The sequence below is a fragment of the Aquarana catesbeiana genome, linkage group LG02, assembly GCF_042186555.1.
Source record: "Aquarana catesbeiana isolate 2022-GZ linkage group LG02, ASM4218655v1, whole genome shotgun sequence".
NCBI classification, from domain to species: domain Eukaryota; kingdom Metazoa; phylum Chordata; class Amphibia; order Anura; family Ranidae; genus Aquarana; species Aquarana catesbeiana.
The window spans coordinates 760836943-760864787 of NC_133325.1; the positions used below are offsets into that span (position 1 = coordinate 760836943).

Here is a 27845-nt window from a genome sequence, read left to right on the forward strand (position 1 = left end):
GAACTCTGAGGATCTGAAAAAAAAAAATGTTGCTCTACATAAAGATGGCCTAGGCTATAAGAAGTTTTCCAAGACCCTTAAACTGAGCTGCAGCACGGTGGCCAAGACCATACAGTGGTTTAACAGGACAGGTTACACTCAGAACAGGCCTCGTCATGGTCAACCAAAGAAGTTGAGTGCACGTGCTCAGCGTCATATCCAGAGGTTGTCTTTGGGATATAGACGTATGAGTGCTGCCAGCATTGCTGCAGAGGTTGAAGGGGTGGAGGATCAGCCTGTCAGTGCTCAGACCATACGTTGCACACTGCATCAAATTGGTCTGCATGGCTGTCGTCCCAGAAGGAAGCCTCTTCTAAAGATGATGCATAAGAAAGCCCGCAAACAGTTTGCTGAAGACAAGCAGACTAAGGACATGGATTACTGGAACCAAGTCCTGTGGTCTGATGAGACCAAGATAAACTTATTTAGTTCAGATGGTGTCAAACGTGTGTGGCGGCAACCAGGTGCGGAGTACAAAGACAAGTGTGTCTTGCCTACAGGCAAGCATGGTGGTGGGAGTGGCATGGTCTGGGGCTGCATGAGTGTTACCGGCACTGGGGAGCTACTGTCCATTGAGGGAACCATGAATGCCAACATGTACTGTGATATACTGAAGCAGAGCATGATCCCCTCCCTTCAGAGACTCGGCCGCAGGGCCGTATTCCAATATAACGACCCCAAGCACACCTCCAAGATGACCACTGCCTTGCTAAAGAAGCTGAGGGTAAAGGTGATGGACTGGCTAAGCATGTCTCCAGACCTAAACCCTATTGAGCATCTGTGGGGCATCCTCAAATGGAAGGTGGAGGAGCACAAGGTCTCTAACATCCACCAGCTCCGTGATATCATCATGGAAAGAGGACTCCAGTGGCAACCTGTGAAGCTCTGGTGAACTCCATGCCCAAGAGGGTTAAGGCAGTGTTGGAAAATAATGGTGGCCACAGAAATTATTGACACTTTGCGCCCAATTGGACTACTGGACACTTTCACTTAAGGTGTACTCACTTTTGTTGCCAGCGGTTTAGACATTAATGGCTGTGTGTTGAGTTATTTTGAGGGGACAGCAAATTTACACTGTTATACAAGCTGTACACTCACTACTTTACATTGTAGCAAAGTGTCATTTCTTCAGTGTTGTCACATGAAAAGATATAATAAAATATCTACAAAAATGTGAGGGGTGTACTCACTTTTGTGAGATACTGTATATGTAAAAACAATGAGCTTTTTCTGGCCCCTTTTGGTCTGTTAAAATACCATTGAAAGAGTTGTGTTATAAATGTTCATCGGTGCAATTAAATATTTGTTTATCCTGACAACGAATAACTCCTTGGTTGTGCTGACCAGTCTCAATTTGCATTGTTCCCAACTATCTCAGTGGTTTACAAAACACCTCCCTCCTATGTTATGAAGAGGAATAGAGGGGAAGGTGGGTGTTGTGCAGTCCCAACACACCCTGCCCTAGGGTGACAACTTTGCTCCTCGCAGTATAATGAGCACGCTATGACAGGTGTGTTACTGGCAGGATCATCAGGTGAAAATAAAGGCAAAAAAAGTGAAAACAGAAAACGAATGCAGTCATTACATCTACAGGTTGGTAAGCTGTAATATAATAAATCTCATCCCCAGGCAAAACTGTAGGATGTTTTTGAGGGGGTTGAAGGGAAGAGTGTGTGGGTTTTGGTGGGGAGCTTTGTATGTTCGTTCTTGAGTTTAGGGTTTAGATAAACTTTAAGCCTTCAAAAATGAATCTCCGACTTTCCACTTTCCAGGGCCATTTTACTGTCCTTCAGGCTTGGGGGGGGGGGGGGGGCGTGACTGTGGCCAGTGGGAGTAGAAAATGTCCCAGTGTCAATGGGAGTAGACAATGTATCAGGCTTGATGGTCAGTGGGAATAAAAAAAAAAGTACATGTGGTCTGTGGTCAGTAGGAGGAGGAATAGTGCCCCATCGTCTGTGTCAGTGGGAGGATCAGTAGCCCATTGTTGGTGTCATTGGGAATAATAAAATTGGTGTCAGTGGAAGAAATGGTACCCCATTGTTGGTGTCAGTGGAAGAAATAGTACCCCATTGTTGCCGTCAGTGGAAGGAAAAGTGCCCCATCCTTGGTGTCAGTTGGAGGTATTAAGCCCTACCATTGCTATCAGTAGAAGGAATGGTGCCACATCATTGATGTCAGTGGGAGCAATACTGCCTTGTGTCAGTGGGAAGAACAGTGCCCCAATGGCCGAAAAAAGGCAAACAAAGAGCAGGATCCAGTCTATGGGCCGTAGTTTGGACACCACTGCCTTAAAACATGCATTCTACTTGCTCAGGACATGGATGACAGCAGCTGTTCTTCCCATCACATCACCGGCATGCTACCATCAGTACCTTTGGTCTATGTAAGCTGTTTTTACTGGAAGTTACCCTATATGCAGTGCTTAACAGACATTTCTGGCACATTATTTACCTAGACCCTTCAGGTCTGGTATGGATATTAAGGGGAACCCCGGCCAAAATTTAAAAAAAAAATGACGTGGGGTTCCCCCTAAATTCCATACCAGACCCTTCAGGTCTGGTATGGATTTTAAGGGGAACCCCGCGCCAAGAAAAAAAAAAAAAAGGCGTGGGGTCCCCCCAAAAATCCATACCAGACCCTTATCCGAGCACGCAACCTGGCAGGCCGCAGGAAAAGAGGGGGGGACGAGAGTGCGGCCCCCCTCCCTCCTGAACCATACCAGGCCACATGCCCTCAACATTGGGAGGGTGCTTTGGGGTAGCCCCCCAAAACACCTTGTCCCCATGTTGATGAGGACAAGGGCCTCATCCCCACAACCCTGGCCGGTGGTTGTGGGGGTCTGCGGGCGGGGGGCTTATCGGAATCTGGAAGCCCCCTTTAACAAGGTGACCCCCAGATCCCGGCCCCCCCCCCTGTGTGAAATGGTAAGGGGGTACATAAGTACCCCTACCATTTCACGAAAAAAGTGTCAAAAATGTTAAAAATGACAAGAGACAGTTTTTGACAATTCCTTTATTTAAATGCTTCTTCTTTCTTCTATCTTGCTTCATCTTCTGGTTCTTCTGGCTCTTCTGGTTCTTCTGGTTCTTCCTCCGGCGTTCTCGTCCAGCATCTCCTCTGCGGCGTCTTCTGTCTTCTTCTCCTCGGGCCGCTCCGCACCCATGGCATGGGGGGGAGGCTCCCGCTCTTCTCTTCTTCTCTTCTTCTTTTCTTCTTTTCTTCTCTTCTTCTCTTCTTCTTCATTTTCTTCTCCGGGCCGCTCCGCAATCCATGCTGGCATGGAGGGAGGCTCCCGCTGTGTGACGGCGCTCCTCGTCTGACAGTTCTTAAATAACGGGGGGGCGGGGCCACCCGGTGACCCCGCCCCCCTCTGACGCACGGTGACTTGACGGGACTTCCCTGTGGCATTCCCCGTGACGTCACAGGGAAGTCCCGTCAAGTCACCGTGCGTCAGAGGGGGGCGGGGTCACCGGGTGGCCCCCCCCCCCGTTATTTAAGAACTGTCAGACGAGGAGCGCCGTCACACAGCGGGAGCCTCCCTCCATGCCAGCATGGATTGCGGAGCGGCCCGGAGAAGAAAATGAAGAAGAAGAGAAGAAGAGAAGAAAAGAAGAAAAGAAGAAAAGAAGAAGAGAAGAAGAGAAGAGCGGGAGCCTCCCCCCCATGCCATGGGTGCGGAGCGGCCCGAGGAGAAGAAGACAGAAGACGCCGCGGAGGAGATGCTGGACGAGAACGCCGGAGGAAGAACCAGAAGAACCAGAAGAGCCAGAAGAACCAGAAGATGAAGCAAGATAGAAGAAAGAAGAAGCATTTAAATAAAGGAATTGTCAAAAACTGTCTCTTGTCATTTTTAACATTTTTGACACTTTTTTCGTGAAATGGTAGGGGTACTTATGTACCCCCTTACCATTTCACACAGGGGGGGGGCCGGGATCTGGGGGTCACCTTGTTAAAGGGGGCTTCCAGATTCCGATAAGCCCCCCGCCCGCAGACCCCCACAACCACCGGCCAGGGTTGTGGGGATGAGGCCCTTGTCCTCATCAACATGGGGACAAGGTGTTTTGGGGGGCTACCCCAAAGCACCCTCCCAATGTTGAGGGCATGTGGCCTGGTACGGTTCAGGAGGGAGGGGGGGCCGCACTCTCGTCCCCCCCTCTTTTCCTGCGGCCTGCCAGGTTGCGTGCTCGGATAAGGGTCTGGTATGGATTTTTGGGGGGACCCCACGCCGTTTTTTTTTTTTTTTTTTGGCGCGGGGTTCCCCTTAAAATCCATACCAGACCTGAAGGGTCTGGTATGGAATTTAGGGGGAACCCCACGTCATTTTTTTTTTTTAATTTTGGCCGGGGTTCCCCTTAATATCCATACCAGACCTGAAGGGCCTGGTATGGAATTTAGGGGGACCCCCACGTCATTTTTTTTTTTTAATTTTGGTTCGGGGTTCCCCTTTGGGGAATTCCCATGCCGTTTTTATCAATGAACTTCTATGTGTATTGTCGGCAATGCAATAGCCGCGGGTAGTTTTAAATGAGTTTTTTCCTTCAAAATGTCATTTTGCTGTCAGACTGTTCTAAACACAGTAAACATGCGCCCCTTTACAGGCACACTATAGATACCCCCCAGGTACGAAATTTAAAGGGATATTACACTTTTATTGTTTGACTTTAATCATTATTAAAATCACTGCTCCTGAAAAAACGGCCGTTTTTAAAACTTTTTTTTGCATTGATCCATGTCCCCTGGGGCAGGACCCAGGTCCCCAAACACTTTTTATGACAATAACTTGCATATAAGCCTTGAAAATTAGCACTTTTGATTATTCATGTTCGTGTCCCATAGACTTTAACGGTGTTCGCATGTTCGAACGAACTTTTTTCCTGTTCGCATGTTCTGGTGCGAACCGAACAGGGGGGTGTTCGGCTCATCCCTACCTGTCACACTAAGCCAGGGATATGCAATTAGCGGACCTCCAGCTGTTGCCGAACTACAAGTCCCATGAGGCACAGCAAGACTCTGACAGCCACAAGCATGACACCCAGAGGCAGAGGCATGATGGGACTTGTAGTTATGCAACAGCTGGAGGTCCGCTAATTGCATATCCCTGCACTATGCCAACAAATGGTAAAAGGTATGCCTAAATCTAGGATAAGCTACTCTGGAATCACTCATGTGTCAGTATAACTTGTGTGGTGGGCCAGAGAATGGTAAAATGCAAGTGAGTGAGCATTCTCAAAACGCACTTGCTCATCATTGTGAATGGCATTGCATTGCATTGCAGCATATGCCATCTATTGCAGTGTGCGGCTTTGCTAAAAAATGATCTTGTGCTTTGTATGATCCATTGTAGTGCCTTGGCAGTCCATTTGTAATGAACAGAAAGCCTTAATGCCCTACACGTCAAAACGTTAAGCGCATTAACACAACTCAATGAATCACTAAAGTGTAAATCAGTCCTCAGAATTTGGGCAGGGCTGAGACTATATTAGTATTGTGAGGAAGGCTGCAAATATTCCTAATTTGAACCTTGGTGGTTTCCAATTAAATACTTTGAAGAGCAAAAATCTAACTACATTGCTTATTATTTTCAATTTATTTTCTGAATTTATGCACTCCATGCCAAGCCCTCAGCCGAAGTTGTGAGAACACGGAGAGAGGAGAGAAGAACCGAAACAGTGCACAGTTCTGGATCGATACAGGGCTCAGGTACGTGTTTAAGGGAAGGGCTGGGCGGAGCTGGTATTGGAAGTTTTTTTTGTACCTTAATGCAAAGAATGCATTAAGGTAAAAAACCTTTTAACTTCACAACCACTTTCATAAATGTATCCTAACCCTGAAAGTGATTTATAGATATGGTTAAAGTTTTTTTTTTCTTTTTGAAAGAGAAGGAAATTGGATTAGCACTACTGAAGAGTCCAGTAGAGTTTTCCTACAATAGCAAAAGAAAGGAAAAAAGTGAATAATTAAATTGGCAAACTGGCTTGATGTAGTTGACTGTTTAATAAGCTGTGATGTTTAATGTTTATTATGGCTGCAATTTGTTTTATTCTTTGAAAAATTACCAAATTAGAGGAAATAATGAGACCTGGGGAGTCAGTCTTCCAACCCTGATCATCATGATGTTGTGCAAACTATCTGAGTACTGTACATAAGCAGGTTACTAAATCATATGTTGTAGATTTACCTCGACCCTAACCCTGAAAATGCTTTACTGATTCAACTCTATATAAATATTTCTATGTTTGCAGAAAAAAAAAAATTTGAAAGAGAAGGAAATTGGATTAGGACTACTGAAGATCAATGTAGAGCTCTCCTACAATAGCAACATAAAGGAAAAAAGGTGAAGAGATTTATCAGCAAACTTGCTTGACGTACTTGAATATTTACTTGGCTGTGGTGTTTAATATGACTTTTTCTATTTATTGTTTGAGAAATTACCAAATTGGAGGAAATTATGAGACCGCGGAAGTCAAGGATTCCCAACTCTGATCATCATAATGTGCAAACTGGATGGGTTCTCTACATAAGCAGGTTACAAAATCATACTTTGTAGATTTACCCAAATTCTATCCCCAACCATGGAAATGCTTTATTGATATAACTCAATGTAGAGATTTCTATGTTTGCAGAAATAATTTTTTGAAAGAGAATAAAATTGGATTAGGATTACGGAAGATCCCAGGAGAGTTTTCCTACAATAGAAAAAGAAAGCCAAAAGAAAAATGAAGAATTAAATTAGCAAACATGACTGTTTAAAAGGTTGTTTAATGTTTATTATGACTGATTTTTGTTTTATTCTTTGAGAAATCACTAAATCAGAGAAAATTATAAGACTCAGGAAGTCAAAGTTTTCCGAATCTGATCATCATAATGTTATACAGATTGGTCGGGTTCTGTACATAAGCAGTGTTCCAAATTATACTTTGTAGAGTTACCAAATTCCATCCCTAACCCTGGAAATGCTTTATTGATATAACTCAATATAAGGATTTCTATGTTTGCAGAATTTTTGTTTTGAAAGAGAAGGAAATTGTAATGGGACTACTGTACAGTGGATATAACTGTTAAAGCGGCGTTCCGCCTGAGTAAAAAAAATTATAAGTCAGCAGCTACAAATACTGCAGGTGCTGACTTTTAATATAAGGACACTCACCTGTCCTGGGAGCCCACGGTGTTGACACCCGAAGCTGACCCGTCCCTCAGCTCCGGGTGCAGGCGCCAGCATCATTACTAAGGGAAACAGGAAGTAAAGCCTTACATTGCCGGACATTGTGTGGTTCGGCGCACGATGTGCAACAATTTATCCCGGAAGTGGGAGAAGATACCTGGATTTGACAGGTATCTGCTCCCCCCTGAAAGGTGCCAAATGTGACAGACGCGAGTAGAGGAGAGCCGATCGGCTGCTCCCCTGACGGGGGGGGTCTGTGCTGTTTGTTGATCAGCGCAGTCCCCCCTCGGATCTCGGATGCCTGCCCAGGACCACCAGGAAGCCGTCAGGACCACCAGGGATGGCCACCACACTGGACCACCAGGTATGCCACCCTAGACCACCAGGGAAATGTCAATCTGTGCCCAGGTAGCTGCCAATCAGTGCCCAGGCAGCTGCCAATCAGTGCCATTGAAAAATCCTGCCAGTGATGCCTATCAGTGAAATCCAGTGCCAGTCATCAGTGCCTATCAATGCCCATCAGTGCTGCCTTTCAGTGCCCATCAGTGCCGCCAATCAGTGCCCATCAGTGCTGTCTATCAATGCCACCCATAAGTATCCATCAGTGCAGTCTTGCAGTGCCCATCAGTGTCCCCTATCAGTGCTCACCAGTGTCACCTATGAGTGCCTATCAGTGCCGCCTATCAATGCCTATCAGTGCCGCCTATCAATGCCTATCAGTGCCGCATATCAGTGCCACCTATCAGTGCCGCCTATCAGTGCCCATCATCAGTGCCACTCATCAGTGCTATCTCATTGATGCCACCTTATCAGTGCCGATCAGTGCAGCTTATCGGAGCCCATTAGTGAAGGAGAAAACATACTTTTTTACAAAATTTTATAATAAAAACAAAGAAAAACTTTTTTTTTCAAAATTTTCAATCTTTTTTTATTCGTTTAGCAAAAATTAAAAACCACAGAGGTGATCAAATACCACCAAAAGAAAGCTCTATTTGTGGGAACAAAATGATAAAAATTTAGTTTGGGTACAGTGTAGCATGACCGCGCAATTGTCATTTAAAAAGTGACAGCACTGAAAGCTGAAAATTGGCCTGGGCAGGAAGGTGCGAAAGTGCCCCGTATTGAAGTGGTTAATAAGCTGTGATTTTTAATATGACTTTTTTTTTTGTTTTATTTTTTGAGAAATTACCAAAATTGGGGGAAATTATGAGACTGGGGAAGTCAAGGTTCTCCAAATCTGATTACCATAATATTGTGCAGACTGGACTGGTTCTGTACATAAGCAAGTTACTAAACCATACTTTGTAGATTTACCCAAATTCCAACAATAACCATGGAAATGCTTAATTGATATAACTCAATGTAAAGATTTCTGTGTTTGCAGAATGTTTTTTTGAAAGAGAAGGAAATTGGAATGAAACTACCATAGATCCCAGTAGAGAAAAGGTAAAAGGTGAGGCGTTATATCAAAAACCTTGTTTGATGTACTTGGATATTTAATAAGGTGGGATTTTTAAAATTATTTTTATGGTTTTATTTTTTGAGAAATGACCGAATTGGAGGAAATGATGTGACCCGGGAAGTCAAGGATTCCCAACCCTGATCATTATGATGTTGTGTAAAGTGGCCGGGAACTGTACATAAGCAGGTTACCAAATCACACTTCGTAGATTTACTGTACCTTAGCCAACTTCTCCAGCCTCCAGTTCACACAGAAAATAAGGCTTCATTTACTTCTGGACGTTTTTACTGATTTTTCTAAATCCAATAGCAAGCAAAAAAACAAAATATTCAGCATAGTCTAAACTCTGTGGTTACAGTCCCCGCTAGGCATGTAAAAATAGCCTCTATTACACACCCACACATTTCACTACTGCTGTAAAAGTAATTACCCAATCGGAAAACAGCCGCCCCACAGAAAGTTTATGAGACGTGATTTGCAGAGTATGGATGTGGCACTCATGGACTTTCAAATACATTTTGTATCTGTGCCATTTTGGAGAATTTTGGAAAAGTAGGAAGACATATCTTACTGTCTCCTAAAGTATAGTTTAAAGTAAAGTTTACAAATAATACAAACGATCGAATAATACATTCCAATTCATATAGAAAGCTACTGCTGAATGGGATATTTTGCAAGCTATTATTATTTAAAAATACCTTACTACAAATTTACAGTGTTGCAGTCTGATCACTGAGGGCAAGGAATAAGGTGCTTTACTCTATTCATCACCCGCTAGGCAAAACAAACAGTTAGCCCCTGAGTTGGGAAAAAGGGGGGGGGGGGGGCACACGGCAAGTTTTTTTTCCCTGGAGTTCAGCTTACTTAACCATTTGACCTCCGGAAGATTTACCCCCCTTCATGACCACGCAATTTTTTGCAATAGGCACTACAGTACTTTAACTGAAAATTGCGCGGTCATGCAACACTGTATCCAAAAAACTAAATGTATGTCCTTTTTTTCCCACAAATAAAGTTTTCTTTTGGTGGTAATTTGATTATCAATGCGTTTTTTATTTTTTTGCGCTATAAACAAAAAAAGACCGACAATTTTGAGAAAAAAAAACAATATTTTTAACTTTCTGTTTAAGGGCCAGTTCACACCAATTGCAGTTCCATTCAGTTCCAATCAATATACACTTATTGGGATTTTTTTTAACAAAAACATGTAGCAAAATACATATTGGCCTAAATTTATGAAGAAATTTGATTTTTTTTTTTTTTAATTTTATTGGATATGTTTTAAAGCGGGGTTCCACCCAAATTTTGAACAATATCTGTATGTATTCTCTTCCTTGCCTAGATGCTGACATGCCGTTTAAAAAAATTTAAATCACCGTAATTACCTTTTATTTTTCTATTCTTCTTTGCACTTCCTGGTTCTCCTCCCGTGGGAGTAGGCGTGTTTCTAGCCTCTCCCAGACTCCTGGGAGCTAGTCTCAGGCTTCCCAGGATGCCACTGAGCATGTGCGGGAACGAGCGGTGAATGCTGGGAGCACAGCATTCACCACATCCAGGAAATAAATGCTTGTGGGCTTCAAATGCCCACAATGAAGATGGAAACCGCCTGCAGTGAATAATATAAGTTATTCTTTCCGACGAAATCGGACACAGGCAGACATATTACACACAATATGTGAGTATGTAATGCTGAGAAGAAAAGTTTGTGAATGAACTAAAAAAAAAAAAAAAAAAAAATGATAGATAGGTGGACCCCGCTTTAAGTGCTAGTTCACACCAGACGCAGTTCCATTCAGTTCCGTGCACTTTTTTTCTGCACTAAAAATGCATGCACAGTGTTTTCCATGTATTCCAATGGCTCTAGTTCACACCATGCAGTCAGTTTCCGGTGCAGAAACTGACCACAAACTGACTGCATGGTGGGAACTAGAGCCATTGAAATAATAATAGTAATATGGCCGTGTCCTTATTGCAGAAACCTAAAGAGGTGGGAGGTCTGGGCCTTCCAGACATACGTCGCTATTATACAGCCATAGCGATTCAACACATTCTAAACTGGCGCCATCACACCAGCTCCAAAATGTGGATCTCCCTAGAGAAAAGCCTAGCAGGTCGCAACCTGTCGTATACCCCTTGGCTGCCTTAGGAATACAGAGGGCTTTCACAGACAGCTCCCCCACTGACCACCCATGCCCTCTGTATCTGGGACCGCACTAATCCTTTGTATGTCCTAGCACCCCCTGGCTCCCCGTTGGCACCGCTAGGAGGATTCATGTGGTTCCCTCCTGGGGAACAGGCAGCCTTTTTTGGGTCCTGGGTCACTGATGGTAACTATAGCTGCTGCAAATTCCTGGAAAAGGGCAAGTTGATCCCCCTAGAGCCGAGGGACAGACATGGTACGATTCCCAATGGATTGGTGGAGACACAAACAGCTCCGATACTTAATTCCGATCCACGGTGCCTCTATAAGAGGGCTAGACACTCTTACTTCACTTGAACGATTGTTCATTGAGGAAGAGCCCACTCCCCATTTGATTTCCGAACAATATCAGCTTTTGGGATCAGCCTCTGCTGTCACCAAACCGGCCTTTATACGGGAATGGGAGCGCCATCTGGAAGTTGAGTTCTCAGCTGAACAAAGGTCACACATGTATAGACTCGCACACTCCAGCTCCATTGATTCCAAGACACAGGAACTAACTACAAACTTCTGACCCATTGGTACCAAGTACCTGCGGCTCTATCACGTATCTACCCCTCAGCCACAAACCGCTTTTGGCGTGGCTGTGGCCAGAAAGGCACACTCCTCCATATTTGGTGGGACTGCCCGATGGTTAGCCCATTCTGGCTAGAAGTTTGCGCCTATATAAAAGATGCCCTGCAGATCGAAATCCCGTTTTCCCCAGCTCATTTTCTCCTGCACCTCCCTGCCCTTCCTCTGAGCCACTACAAGAAAAGCACACTCCCTCATCTCCTAAACACTGCTAAACGGCTTATACCTCTCTATTGGAAACGCCCACAGATTCCTACATTAACAGAGTGGCTGAAGAAGGTGGACCAAATTAGAGAGGCGGAGGAGTGGGTGGCGATGTGCAGGGTCAAGAGCGAACATTTTAACGGTATCTGGGCACAGTGTTGAAAATATCCTGCCGACTCAGACCCTGTGCCATCTAGCCTGGATGTTGCACTGTTGGAGTTAGTGGAGCCCTCACTGAAACTGAAGAGGCCTGTTAATAGTGATGTGCATACCTGATCATGACTTCTCATAAACCCTGCCTGCAGTTGAGTATCCTATACCCCTCTCTCCCCCGCTATGGCTTATATGGCCAAAATGGAGACCAACTCTAATCCCGCGTACACATGAGCGAACTTATTGACCGGACTTGTCCGACGGACCGAGTCCAGCGGACAATTCGACCGTGTGTGGGCTTCATCGGAGCTGCAGCTGACTTTTTCGGTCGAAAATCTGACGGACTTTAGATTTGGAACATGCTTCAAATCTTTCCGACGGACTCGAGACAAAAACCGATGCTACGGCAGCTATTGGCTACTGGCTATCAACTTCCTTATTTTAGTCCGGTCGTACGTCATCACGTACGAATCCGTCGTACTTTGGTGTGTAGGCAAGTCTGATTGTTAGAAAGTCCGTCGAAAGTCCGTCGAAAGTCCGTCGTAACTCCGTCGAAAGTCCGTCGGAAAGACCGTCTGACTTTTGTTGTCGAAAAGTCCGACCGTGTGTATGCTGCATAAGGTGCAACACGTCCTTTGTAACCTGTTGTTATGTTTTCCTCTAGCTAATGTTTTTTCTGCACTCGGATGGTTACACTCGATAGAAAATTCACCTGATAACCCTGGTGCCCCGGTGGGACCCGTATCCGAGAAGGCTGCAGAGGGGGCCCGGGAGGTGTCTCCCCTAGATGGAGGTACGATGGAGGCTTTTTAGACCCTCTCCCGGGGGGGGGGGGGTGCCTGTCGGGTCCCTGTTGGCCACAGGGCCGAGATATGCCCCAGCATACTAAATGAGATCTGCAATGTGGGGCGGGGTCCCACCGTGGTCACCAGGATGGAACTTTGTCTATGCATTGCAATGGTACCAGTTTCTCCCTAACTCCCTTCCTCGTGTCTGCCAAGTTTTTCTGGTTTTTGTTTTACTTTAAAAATGTTGTGCAACGTTATGCTCTTAGGCTAAACCAGCCACCCTGCACCCTCAATAATGAAACGTTGTTGACACCGTTGTATTGTATTTGTTTGATAAAATAAAGTTTACATAAAAAAAATTAGGGAGTTGTGGCATACGTGCATATGCACATGTACGCACATACAATACTGATGAGCAATGCTTTTTTCTCTTTTTACTGATCTATACAAAACGCAAGCTTATGTGTCTGTGTGTACAGGCCGAATGAAAACAAAGGGCTGCATTTAGGTCAGTAAAAAAAATGCCTGATTGCCTAAAAATTTTGCTTTTTTAGGCATCCATGTGTAAGAACCCTTTTGATTAATTTATTTTAAAAAGTTTGCATTCAAATGTGTTTTGCTGCTTTTTGTATGCATTGCTTATGTGTCTTGCATGTATTTTTTGTTTTTGTTTGCATTTTTCTACTCTTCCTTTATGTAATTTCCTGTTCTGTCCTTTCTCCTAGCCATGAGTTTGGACAACACATGTGAAATGCTACATGCATTTCCAGGAATTTTATGTGTTTTCATTTGTTCAAATGGAACCTAAAAACGGTTGCAGAAGACACTTTATTGTAAAAATAAAGAATTGGCAAAAAAAATAAAACGGTTGCAAAAATGCAGCATTTGGCTTTCTTTATTAGCAGATTTGATCATCTGTAGTGCAAATATTCAAAACCTATCCTCACAAAATGTATTATTCACCCATGACGTGTGTGTGTGTGTGTGTGTGTACGCATGCGCACAGGCTACAGCGAACATACGTGGCATTTATTAAGGGTGGTTTGCTATAGAATCTATGAAATGTTGCCAGCTAGGCCTTGGCATACTTAAAATAAAAATGAGATTTTTCTCTGCGGTTTGTTGGTACTAAGCTGGTAGCATTTTTGAGATGCACATACCATATAGGAATGAAACCGCATCAAGTGCGCGTGGCTATCATTAAAGGAGACTGTAAAACACTGTAACCCTTTCGGCTGCCAAAGCCATTTATTTCACTTTGGTCACGCATGCTGAAATTCTCATTTTGTACATGAGAAAAAACCCCAACACATTATATATTTTCTGAGAGCAGAGGACCCATAGAATGACATAACGTCAGCTGCAATTTTATATGTCACAAAATATTAATGCAACTGTGTATCAAATCTGTATTTTCAGTTAAAAAAAAAATTATTAATTTTGGGCCACACAAACTCAATACAATCTCCATATTTTTTTTTTTTTTGTGATATTTAAAAAATGAAACTAAGTGAGTAAATAGATATCAAATATGTGAAGACTTGTGGAAACTTCACAACAGCAACAAGGTAGGATGCCCAACATTTTCTTTAGGTGATGCTCATCAATTTGGAGTAAATAGTTTCTCTAAAGAGCACCTGTCATTTCAGATCCATCATGGCAGCGCCTGTTAGCGGGCATCCACTCACCTGCTGCCGCCACGTCCCTCACCTTGTTGTGTCACTGCCGCATCACCAGCCGTATAATTAAAGTGAATGGGACTGTCGGTGAGTCAACAGCGGGACAGAGGAGGATCTGCAGCGGGACAGAGATGACAGTTGCTCTTTAAAAATTATGATTCAAATCAAGCCTTTTTACTAGTGATTTAAATCATAATTTAAATCGTGATTTAAATTGACTTGATTTTTTTACTTGTGAAAAAAAAAATTGACTTGATTTAAATCAAATCCACCCTGCTGCTGACCGCCCTGTCCAACAAGGCCAAAACATTGCCTTCCACGTGCCAGTAGAGAGCAGCTGTTCTGTGGAGAAATGCCTCCCATCGAAATGCGCTGTACGGAACAGCACAACAGCTGATTTGCCGATCAGCTGGGCTGACTTAACCAAGGCGCATGCGCACATCGTAGGAGGTATCTCTCGATGGGAGATACCATTTCACAGGCACAATTCAAACCTATACAAACAGCGGGGGGAGACCGTAGTTCTCAGATTGCGCATCGCTGCTGCTGGAGGGTGGCTAGCGGCTGTGTTGAAGAGCTGGTTTTGTCTGTGTTGCAACTCGCCCTTTCACACAGGCAAAACCGGCCCTTCAAAACAGCAAACCTGCCCCGCAACACAGACAAAACCGGACCATCAGCACACTGTAAAGCCGCCCCACAACAGCGAGGCACAATGTGAGAACCACGTTCCCCCCTCCCCCCGCTGTTTGTATAGGTTTCAATTGTGGCCGTGAAAATCAGCAAATCAGCTGAAGTGCGGCTCCGTCCTGCGCATGCGCGGACACTATTCGATGGGGGGCACTTCGACAGAACACTGGAATGGCCTTCCGTGAAAATAAATGGTGTTTTGGAACCTGCCACTGAGGTACAGCACATTTACAAATTCACGAAAGGGGGCAGAGTCTACCAGCTGAAAAGGCAGCAGTTGCAGTACTAGCAATTTGGCCAAGCTAGCATCTAAACGCTGAGCATGTTGATGGCTGGGACCGAATTAATTTTTACGGTTCAGCAACTGGGGTAGGGAAATTGGCCTGCTAAAATCAATTGGTGGTGTACTGCTAGCAGATTGGCTGCAAGTACTTGGGACACCTATTGCTATACCTTCATTCCTCTCAGTGCATGTTTTTGAGAGGACTGGAGGTATAGTAGGGTTGGAGAGCCAAGATGAGGCGCAAGGAGAAGTCCGCCTTTTTCTATAATGTGGGTCTTTCAAGTGCTATTGCCAACGGACTGCAAGGCAGGTTGCAAGGCAGGTTGTCATATGTCTGGTCAAGCATGTGGTGCCCAAGCAGCTGCTGTTCTGACCATGCTTGATCCGATTCAGACATAGGTTGCAAACAGCAAAGGTGCGATCTGCTGCACACGTGTCGAAAAAGGCCCACACCAAGGAACATTTAAAAGTCAGCAGCGCCCTGCACCTGCAGAGCATTGCGGTGTAATGCAATAGGGTGGCTGCCCTTAAGCTGCCCCTTACAGGACATCTTGCCTCGTTGGAGTTGTGCCTCCTCCTCTATTCTCTCAGGCACCAAAGTACATTCATTGACCTCATCATCCCCTCCCTCCTCGTCACTGGAGCAAACTTGGCAGTATGATGCAGCTCGGGGAACATGACTGCCAGTTTCTTGTCCTTCTGTGGCACCCCCTCTCTCTAGGCTCACGTTACTCACTTCCTCAACCTGTGAACAAACATCGGAAGCCTTCAAATCACTGGGCATCATCCAGCAGCATATAACTGACACTGTGGTAAAATAATTCGGGGGAACCCTCCGTGCATGATGGTTGGGCTACGGAAGGAGTGACTGTGGACAAGGAGCCAATAGAATAGCCGCTTTGACAGCTGCGTTGGAGGACGGCTTTGTTATCCACTCCACCAACTCTTCTGCATATTGTGGCTCAATAACACGGCCAGCAGCAGAAAAAAAGGATAAGCGTTCCCCACAGCCACCTGCAGAGGGTGCACCATGTCCACGACCACCACTGTTGACTGTAGACACAGAGGCTGCTTGCCCTCTTTTAGTGGCCTGTGAGCATCTGCCTCTCCTTGGTGGCCTTCCGGACATGATGTATTTTTTGTTTTGCAACGCCACACTGTATTATATACTGTGTACACTGCCTGAAGTGTATTAGAAACTATCCACCACCGAATACACTATATATATATATATATATATATATATATATATATATATATATATATATATCCAATATACTGCCATTAACTGAATAACCTGCCTGCTTAATCTAACTCAAGCTATTTCTCACGCAGCAGCCTTATATTTTGTGGGACATGGACTTAGTCCCTCTGAGCCATGATTGGCCAAAGGCATCCTATTAGGTTAGTGTTTTAGTCAAGTAAGGGTCAAAGGTCATGGTCAGTATATTTTGGACAGGATTTAAAAAAAAAACAAAACATTTTTTAAATTGGTGTCAGTGTGTTTTAGGTAGGATAAAAAAAACAAAATATGCACTATTGTTTCTGGGTTGTATGACGGGTACAAACAAAAACTAACATACACATATGTGGTATTGCTGCGATCATTGGGAGCAGGAGAATTTATTTTGGATTGTTTTTTGATGGTAGGTTATGGTTATAACAAGAAATATACAGCTATATTTAATTTTTTATTTTTATTTTTTTTTACTATTTTGCGCCAGTTTTCCTTTGATAATTAACCACTTGCCCACTGGGCACTTAAACACCCTTCCTAACCAGACCAATTTTCAGCTTTCGGTGCTCTCACATTTTGAATGACAACTACTTAGTCATGCAACATTGTACCTATATGAAATGTTTGTCCTTTTTTTCACACAAATAGAGCTTTCTTTTGGTGGTATTTGATCACCACTGGGTTTTACATTTTTTTTGTGTTATAAATGAAAACAGACCAATAACTTTGTAAAAAAAATGTATTTTTCTTTGTTTCGGTTATAAAATTTAGCAAATTAGTAATTTTTCTTTATAAATTCTGGCCAAAATTTATACTGCTACATATCTTTGGTAAAAAAATAACCAAAATAAGTCTATATTATTGGGTCTTTGTGAAAGTTATAGAGTCTACAAGCTATAGTGGCAATCTCTGAAAATTGATTACACCTGATGTACTGATGGCCTATTCCATTTCTTGAGACACTAATGCAGGCCATACACGGTCGAATTTCGAACGAATTTTCTTTTCAAAATCAGAAAGTTCGTTTTTTTGTGATCCGATGATGCCACCATTGATTTTCGAAATTCGGCCGACCAAGCCTTCAAATGGACAGGGGCGTTTTAGGAGCGGTGTATACACCGCTCCCACAGTGCTGCAAAGATGCTGCTTGCAGGACTTTTTTTTACCGTCCTGCAAGCGCACCGCTCCAGTGTGAAAGCTTTCACACTGGAGTGAGAGGAGAGGCTCTTTACAGGTGCTGTGCAGGTGCTATTTTTAGCACTATAGCGTCTGTAAAGCGCCTCAGTGTGAAAGTAGCCTAACAAGCCAAAAAGTACAAATACCGCCCAAATGACACCTTTTTGGAAAGAAGACATTCCAAGGTATTTAGTAAGAGGCATGTGGAGTTTTTTTGAAGTTGTAATGTTTTCCCACAATTCTTTGCAAAATTAAGATTTTTTATTTTTTTTTTTTTTTCATAAAAAACGAGTTATTTCTCACACACAGCATATGCCTACCTTAAATTACACCCTAAAATACATTCTACGTGTGAGATTTTTTCACAGCCTGGCCATATACAGAGGCCTAACATGCAGGGAGCGCCATCAGGCGTTCTAGGAGCATAAATTACACATCTACTTTGACTACCTATTACACTGTTGTTGGGCACTGATGGGCACTGTAGTAGGATAGATGTGGCACAAATGAGAACTAATGTGGATGAGTACGGATGAGTACTGATGTGGTATGAATGTGGCACGGATGAGTACTGACGTGGCATGAAGGTGGCATAAATGAGCACTGATGTGGCATGGACGTGGCATGGATGTGGCACAGATGAGCACTGATTTGGCAGGGATGTGGCACAGATGAGCACTGATGTGGCATGGAGAATGAGCCATGGATGGGCACAGATGAGCCATGTATGGGCACGGATGAACCATGGATGGGCACAGATGAGCCATGGGTGGGCATGAATGAGCAGGGATGGGCATGGATGAGTGTGGCTGGAAATGCTGGGCATGGATGAAACATGGATGGAGCATGGATGAGCCAGGGATGGGAACAGATCAGTGCTGTGGGCACTTCAGATCCAGCTCACAGCGCTGCTGCACCCAACTCCTTCCTCTCCTCGCACACTGTACTGATCAGTGTGAGGAGAGGGGAGGAGCTGAACTGGACATACTCTGGTCTGTTGACAGCTGATCGCTCCGTCATTAGACAGGGCAATCATGTGGTAAAGGGCCGCTGTCATTGGCCCTTTACCCCGTTCCGTGACGCGCTGGGTCCGGAGGAACCGATGGTCATGGACATTCCCAGGTGCACTTCTGGGAGGACACCCTCCCAGAGTTATCTGACCGCGCTGTAGCTGTCATTCAAGACTTTAATATCACTTTAAGATTTGTTTTACCCTTAGGCGCGAAGGGATTAATTGGCTCCCGTCTAAATTGGCCCAAGAATGTGTATGTATGAATGTGAGTTAGGGACCTTAGATTGTAAGCTCCTTGAGGTCAGGGACTGATGTTAATGTACAATATATATGTAAAGCGCTGCATAAATTGTCAGCGCTATATAAGTATCTGTAATAGATAAATAGTAAATAAAAGAAAAAAACTATGTATGGCGATGGTAATAAAAGGGTTAGAGGACAACTTCACTTTCAAGTCCTCCTTTAAATATACCTCCACCGTTTCAGCCTAGCTACTTGCTTTCATTACCACTCAAAAGTTCCTGGCCGGCCTTTGCAGTAAAAACATCCCAGCTGCGCCCTGCGCCTAGCCCCTATGATTCCTATGAATAGTCCATACTCCACGTGATGGCCAGAGGACACCTCAATATGGACTAACTCTATATTGTTCTAGAAAAGGCTGTGCAATGTCAAGGCAGGGCCACACAGTGAAAGACTCAGGGGTGTGGATAAAGGTATGGTATATTTAAAGGAGAACTTGTGACATTGTCTATAAATTCTAGAAAGGAGTAGGGGTGGGCTATTGTACTTCACATGTGCTGATCATTGTGCGCATGCTCAAAAGTTTTAGCACTAGTCAGCATACGGAATTCCATATGCTAGTGCTTAGAAAACAGATTGAGAAATGATAAATAATTGCAGTTATGCTGACACTTTCATACAGCAGCATAGTGTAGTGGTGGTTTTAGCTTGGTGCATGCATGTTTCATGGTTTAGTAAGCAGTTCTCCTTAAAAAAAAAATTTGGATTTTTCAAAAAAATGTTTGACGTGCAAATTATGTGGTATGCTTTTTGCAACAGGAGTATAAAAGACACATTATTTGGATGTTCAACACTCATTGCAAACCAGGACTGAAGCATGCGCATTAAACATCAAGGTATGATTATCTAGACTGGTGTTTGGATTGCAACAGCGCCTGTGGACGCCATGTTCGCACACATTCACTCACACATGCAGGCACCCAATCCAATCATATATTCCTGCTCCTGTTTATTTTATTTAGTAGCTCAGACTCCATAAATGATCCCCGAAAATAATGGCCCGGCAATTCCGATATAAACCACTCACCCAGGTTCCCAAAATATTCATTGCGCCCGGACATCCTCTATAAACCGAACTTCACATGCTTTTATTTCATTTTATATAAATAAGAATTTTTGTGACCAGTAGCTCCCAATACTCATAAACAATATTGTATTTGTCCCAGTTACATGATGGAGGACTCCATAAAGCAGAGCAGACCACTTGATGTATGGAGGAGAAACATTACCCGGGAGCCGTATTGAATCCAGATGGAGAACAAGTGGTTAGACTGTACTCCTAAACACCTTGACCTGATATGTTTATTCCCCGTCAGTGCCATTCACAATACATTACGGCTCTAACAAGCAAAGGAAAAGCTCCAGTTACACCCTCTGAAAAAATCCAGTTGGGATTACTGTACAAAATGAGTTTAGCATGAATGTGTTTTTGTGCGTACAAGAAAAAGCAGATTTTTACTGGCCAGATTGTGTCACATCAGTTTTTCCTTAAGCAAGGAACATGCAGCACAAAGGAAGTGACAGCTCCCGCACACTTCCCATGGATGGCTGCTGGTCCTTTGTCCAATCAGCTGACTTCCTCCTCTGCAAATTGTGACTGCTATTCTGGTTTTGACCGTAACCCCCCTACCCTCTGGTTCTGACCGCTTGTCTGCCAGCTGTCCCCACCCTCACCCAAAGATTTGGCCCTGCCTGCACACTACCTGCCCTGACCTCTGTCTGTTTATGGAGCTCATGCCAATGGGGCTAGTCAACGGCCCAAAACTAAAGCCTCGTACACACGATCAGATTGTTGGCCAACAAAACCGTGGACTTTTGTCCGAAGGGCGTTGGCCCAAACTCGTCTTGCATACAAACGGCAAGGAATTGTCAGCCAACAAACGTGAACGTACTGACGTACTATGTGGTTTTTCAGCTCTTTAGTGCCATCATTGGGCTCCTTCTGCTAATTTCTTGTTAGTAGAAGTTTGGTGAAAGTTGATTCGCACTTTTCATTTCGCGCTTTTCATTTTGCGCTTTTCATTTCACGCTTTTCAGTTAGTTTCTGAATGGCCGTTCATCAACCAGCCATGTTGCGGAATCGGAGGAGATAACGTGTTATTTATTATTGGCCCTGGAGTTATTTCTTTGACATTATTTTTTTGGTTGAATAATGATTTTATTTGGTATATTTTCTATATTTTTGGATGCATAGAATGCACTTTTTGGTTAAGTTCTATTGGCAGATAGCATGTCTAATTGTATTTGTTTTCTTTTTTTAATGCACAATAAAAAAAAATTGTGGAGAATAATACTTGGCTATGTGTTTTACTTCAAATGACAGTTTGGGAGTAGGCAGTTACATTTAAAAAAATACAATGTAAAATTGACAAGGGACACCAACATAGTTGTATCTTTGATCTTAAAAACTACGGATAATGGTGTTGTGGTAACTTGCCCAAATAAAAAAAGCATAATAGTATTATTCTTGATATCACTAGAAAATAAAAGCCTTTTAAAATACGCTTGGCAGAACTCCATCTGTATCACCAGCAAAGCAGCTTCATTATTATCCCATTAAAGAAGAAGAGAATTGTGCGCTGCATTTCGAGATTCCATAATTTGCCACGTCACGAATGTCAATTCTCCATTACGAACGCTAGTCTACAAGACCGACCGCTTTTGCTTTCGAGTATGCGTGTTTGTACTTTGGACTTTTGTCCGACGGACTTGTGTACACACGCTTGGAAAATCCGACAACAGACATTTGTCCGTGGAAAATTTAAAAACCTGCCATCCAACATTTGTCCGTGGAAAATCCGACAACAATTGTCCGATGGAGCATACACATGGTTGGATTTTCTGCCAACAGCCTGTCATCACACATTTCCCGTCGGAAAATCTGATGGTGTGTACGAGGCTTAAGAGTTATTGTCTCCAATTTATGTGTTGAAAGCATTTGCATTTACTCAGCTTTGGGCTCTGGGCTCAATCATCCCCCTCAGTACAGAGAATTATAATTAGAAAGTCCTACAGAAAAGATTATGTAATGTGGGGACCAATGTGGAAGGAGTAAGGCCAAATTCGGAATTGGTCCCAAACATCCCAAAGCTTTTTAAATTGTGGTAGAGTATTGCCCACGGTAGCTGTAAGGTATCCCATTCTCCTGATATCAGCTATAATGTTCAGTAAATGAGTTTGAGATGGCGGGTCAGTGATGACAGCGGAATAACTCTCTTAGCAGCTAACAAAATGTAGGCGATCAGTTTTTTTAACACATTTATTGATGCCTGGGAAGGGAAGGTGCAGCAAGTAATATACAGGGTCAAGTGGAAAGGACATAACAAATAATCATTGGACAATCAACATCAAAGGGTTGGATAGGTAAGCATTGGCAAAAAACGTGATAGCGTGAGCCTATTTCTTGATGGCATCTCCAGCATTGCTTTGAAACTAATGGGTTTTGGTTATGAAGAACCTAAGGTGTTTTATACCAGAACATCATTACTTTGTAAGCATTCTCTATGTGCACCATGAAACATGAGGTCTTGGAGGCAGATCCCAGATCTTTTCCCAGTGAGCTAAAAGGGATAACGTCCTGGAGGGTGTATGCCCATTTGCACATGTAAGTGTGAGAATCCTCCGAAAGTGGGTCTGCTTCATAAAGGATTTTGTAAATTGAAGAAATTAGTTGTAATTGGTATGGGCCTTGGACACACACATATTCAAATTTGGTAGGCCAATCCAAAGTGCGGGAGGTGGACATAGAGGAAAACATTTTTTTGATTTGAGGGACCTCTATCTGATTACAGGGCTCATGCCAGTGGAGCCAACTTGTCCACAACCCAAAACTTAGGGTCAGTGTGTCCAGATTCTTTATTAAGGGCATTTTCCTTAAAAAGCTCAACTCTGAGCTCCAGGCTCACTCCATCTCTCGGAAAAGTGAAGACATCTAGTGGCTGAAAAGGAATTAGCACCAGAGAGGAGGTGAGCATTGCAGCTAGAGCTGCTTCTTTGTTTTAAAACTCTGCTGGGGACAACATTTTAAAAAATTCCCAGAATTGGATTCAACACATCTTTTTTATTTAATATCTTTTTAATTGCCATAATACTGATATGTTTTAAATATATGTAATAACTAGACTACAAACTCTGAGCACAGGTCCCAAAAACCTTTAGTCTTTTATGTTTGCAGTCTCATGCAAGGAGTCTAAAGCCCCATACACACGATCGGACTTTCCGACAACAAAACAGTGGAATTTTGTCCGAAGGGTGTTGGCTCCAACTTGTCTTGCATACACACGGTCACACAAATGTTGGCCAATAATTACGAACGTAGTGCCGTACAAGACGTACGCCGAGCCAATAAAAAGGAAGTTCAATAGTCATGTTATATATATCCATTCCGATAGCTAGTTCTACAAGACCGAGCGCTTCCGGCTCGTCCTTGATTCCGAGCATGTGTGTTTGTACTTTGGACTTTAGTCTGACGGACTTGAGTATACACGATCGGAAAGTCCGACAACACACATTTGTTGGTGGAAAATTTAAGAACATGTTAGCCATCATTTGTTGGCGGAAAGTCCAACAACAATTGCCCAATGGAGCGCACACATGGTGGTGGCTGGGCGGATCTTTCCACTGTGCATCGGCGGCATGCCCCCAGCACTGTGCATGTGACTTCCTTGGTTGGGCGTCGCACACACAGACGTCCGGTATATCAGGGTGAGCTTCTCTGGCGTTTGCAGAGGTTTTGCTGTCGTGCCTGCGTGACGCTGAGGGGGAGCTGGCGTTCCATGCTGGGGATGCATCTCACTCGCTGCTTTATAGTATTCAGAGATGGTACTGATACAACCTATGCACACCCTGATCTTCTCCTAGCTATGTGGCTTCAAACATCACATGCATTTTTCAAGGTAATCTTCCGGGTGCTTTTTTCAATCACCTTGGTGATATCTGCAGCTTATACCATCTCGTTTTTTGTTACTTGTATCATCATAGATACATTTTATATATTTCCTACACTATAGAAGTCCCCTCCACTGCGGAGTGTTGGTGTGTGCGGTCCGGTGTTCCTCGTTGAGGTCCCCCTCTCAGCTCCCGGGCCAGGCTCCATGGCTTACCCCTGGCTTTGTTTTGTCGCACGGTCCCAGTTTTGGCTATCATGTGAGTAACCTTTTTGGCATGGCCCATTATGCCCAATTTCCCCCTTTTCTGCTGATTTTGTTAGACACATGAAACTATATTGCTTTTCATACATTTTTTATAGAATTTAGATGCATCCGGCTCCTGAAGACTGGATTGAAGTCCATGAAATGCAGCGTCGGGCCTACCTTTTGATGCATCAAACACACATTGACCAATTTTCAGATGTTTTTTTACTTCACATGACTTTTATCTTGCTTGGGGGATCAAGATGCATAATTGTACCTACCCATGTCCCATGGTTGTATATACATAGATTTATTGTCTATATGCGATTATTTTATGTCTAATGTTTGCAATGCGTTTTTATGCCATGTTGATCATTGGTCCTTAACCACTTGCCGCCCGCCATATAGCAAAATGACGGCGGCAAAGTGGTTTCAATATCCTGACTGGACATCATATGCGCGCCCCCAAGACTCTTTACCACATGATCAGCTGTGTCCAATCACGGCTGATCACGATGTAAATAGGAAGAGCCGGTGATCGGCTTTTCCTCACTCGTGTCTGACAGACGCGAGTAGAGGAGAGCCAATCAGAGGCTCTCCTGACAGGGGGGGTCTGTGCTGATTGTTTATCAGCACAGCCCCCCTCGGATCCTACCCAGGACCACCAGGGAAGCCGCCCAGGACCACCAGGGAAACCAGCCACACTGGACCACCAGGTATGCCCCCTAGACCCCCAGGGAAATACTAACCAGTGCAAAGGCAGCTGCCAATCAATGCCCAGGCAGCTGCCAATCAGTGCCCACTCCAATGCCTACCACTGCCAGTGCCACCAGGGATGCCTATCAGTGCCGCATATCAGTGCCGCGTATCAGTGCCCATCAGTGCCATGTATCCGTGCCCATCAGTGCCCAGCAGTGCCGCCTATCAGTGCCCAGCAGTGCCGCCTATCAGTGCCCATCAGTGCCACCCATCAGTGCCCATCAGTGCCCACCAGTGCCACCCATGAGTGCCCATCAGTGCCGCCTATCAATGCCCATCAGTGCTGCATATCACTGCCACCCATCAGTGCCGCCTACCAGTGCCCATCAGTGCCACATATCAGTGCCCATCGTCAGTGCCCATCAGTGCCCGCTCATTGGTGTCACCTCATCAGTGCCACCTTATCAGTGCCTGTCAGTGCCGCCTTATCAGTGCCCATCAGTGAAAGAGAAAATGTACTTATTTACAAAATTTTATAACAGAAACAAAAGCAAAACTTTTATTTTTTTCAAAATTTTCGGTCTTTTTTAATTTGTTTAGCAAAAAATAAAAACTGCAGAGGTGATCAAATACCACCAAAAGAAAGCTCTATTTGTGGGAACAAAATGATAAAAATTTAGTTTGGGTACAGTGTAGCATGACCGCGCAATTGTCATTCAAACTGCGACAGTGCTGAAAGCTGAAAATTGGTCTGGGCAGGAAGGTGTCTAAGTGCTCGGTATTGAAGTGGTTAATAAACATACATATGTTTGCACCTCTGTGAGTGTGATTGGGCTGCATCATGCGCACCTCATTCAAAGTCCCAATCTCCCCCCCCTCTTTTTCATGATATTAAGGATGGGGGCGCAAACTTTCCCTTGCGTCCCAATTAAAGTCCTAAGTTCGCTTTTCCCCCTATTGCTTGCTTACACTGCTGGCAAACCCACTTATCTATAGAAGACATAGCAGTGTCTCTTTAATCTCACAGAGAGCAAAAACAAACACAGAAAAAAAAAAAAGATTCTAACACTTCCCCACTTTACACAAAACCAAAAAACAGTTTAGGTTGAAGGTAAGATCAAAAGATCAGTCCCCTCAGTACTTATATTTCAGATGTTGGTAGATGATGAAGAGTTTACTCTGAAATCCAGGAATTATCTGCATTGCATACTTACGTTGGTCACCCGCTCGACACTACCACCATTCATAGAACGCCTTGTATGTTTTTTCAATAAATACAAGGCAATCTCTCATTGGACAAGGTGGAGAGGATGATGTCACAATATCACCTTCTTCTCGTCAGAGAATTTATTGTATTCTTTGAAATAATAGAAGGTGTTGTATGAATGGCGGCAGTGCCAAGCAAGCAACCCCATGTAGTCATAGTCATGGTGCACAGGGAAAGCCACTTGCACAGAATCTGCTCACACCTCGTCCAAGCAGGACACACAGGGGTTGATTTAATAGACTGTGTACTTTGTAAAGTGCAGTTGCACTCTGTAAGTGCTGTTTCTCCAGGACTTAGAGGAGAAAAGCTTGACTTTGAAAAGAATACCCAATCACGTCCAAGGAAAATTAAAAAAAAACAGCATTTTTGCTTGCACATGATTGGATGATGGAAGACAGCAGAGATTCTGCTCATTTACTAAGCTCTGGAGCAACTGCACTTTGCAAAGTGACCAGTAGAGCTGCACGATTCTGGATAAAATAAGAATCACAATTTTTTTGCTTCGAATAAAGATCACGATTCCCTCACAATTCTCGGCGTAATATCATCTTTCACATTATACAAAAAAAGTGGGCTAACTTTACTGTTTAGGTTTGATTTAATTCATTGAAGTGTATTTAAAAGAAAAAAATCAGTTTAAAAGACCACTGCGCAAACGGTTTGACATAAAATATTGCAACGACCGCCGTTTTATTGTCTAGGGTCTCTGCTAAAAAATAGATATATATTTGTATATTCGGAAGACTTGTTGATATCTGTTTAGACTCAGCATTCAGTTATTAGTTGAGTTATGATTGTACTATGTATACTGGTGTACCGTTATTTTTGTACTATTTTATTGACTTGAATTTTCCTTCTCCTGATCAAAATAAAATATTTGAAGAAAAAAAAAATATATATATAATGTTTAGGGGTTCTAATGCCGTGTACACGGGCGGACTTTTCGGCAACAAAGGTCCGACAGTCTTTCCGATGAACTTTCAACTTACTTTTGACGGACTTTCTAACGAACGGACTTGCCTACACACGATCACACCAAAGTCCAACGGATTTGTACGTGATGACGTACGACCGGACTAAAATAAGGAAGTTGATAGCCAGTAGCCAATAGCTGCCCTAGCGTGGGTTTTCGTTCGTCGGACTAGCTTACAGACGAGCGGATTTTTCGACCGGACTCGAGTCCGTCGGACAAATTTGAAACATGTTCCAAATCTAAAGTCCGTCAGATTTTCGATCGAAAAAGTCCGCTGCAGGTCCGATGGAGCCCACACACGGTCGGATTGTCCGCCGGATTCGGTCCGTCGGACCAGTCCGGTCAAAAAGTCTGCTCGTGTGTACGCGGCATAAGTAATTTTCTAGCAAAAAATATTGATTTTAACTCATAAGCAACAAGTGTCAGAAAAAGGATTAGTCTTTAAAGAGGAACTGCAGTCTGCATAATTTGTAATAAAAACATCTTTGCCATTCTGAAGCTTCCCTCCAACCACTTTGCATATTATTTTATATATACTGTGATTCTGTACTCGCCAAATATGCTGCAGAAATCTCCCTCCACTGAGTCTGTCTGCAGCCATTTTAACAGTGGGCAGCTGAAAGGGGTTGTAAACCCTCGTGTTTTTTCACTTTAATGTATCCTATGCATTAAGGTGAAAATACCCCTGGCAGTCACCGGCCCCCCCCCCCCGTTTTACCTACCTAAGCCTCTTCATCTCCTCGGCTGGGGTCCTGGCTTTTGATTGGATAGATTGATAGCAGCCATTGGCTCCCCTGCTGTCGATCAAATCCAATGACG

The 27845-nt window shown here is 43.7% G+C and overlaps 1 protein-coding gene and 1 long non-coding RNA gene across 2 annotated transcripts in view; one reads left to right on the forward strand and one right to left on the reverse strand.

The window, feature by feature from the left end:
- ERG (ETS transcription factor ERG) overlaps window positions 1-27845 on the reverse strand; it is a 248054-nt gene that overhangs the window by 165210 nt on the left and 54999 nt on the right. The gene's annotated exons all lie outside the window — the stretch shown is intronic.
- On the forward strand, window positions 5427-9438 carry LOC141129279 (uncharacterized). Its single transcript, XR_012241800.1, has 3 exons — window positions 5427-5739; window positions 6282-6373; window positions 6465-9438. It is a non-coding gene; the product is annotated as an uncharacterized lncRNA (long non-coding RNA).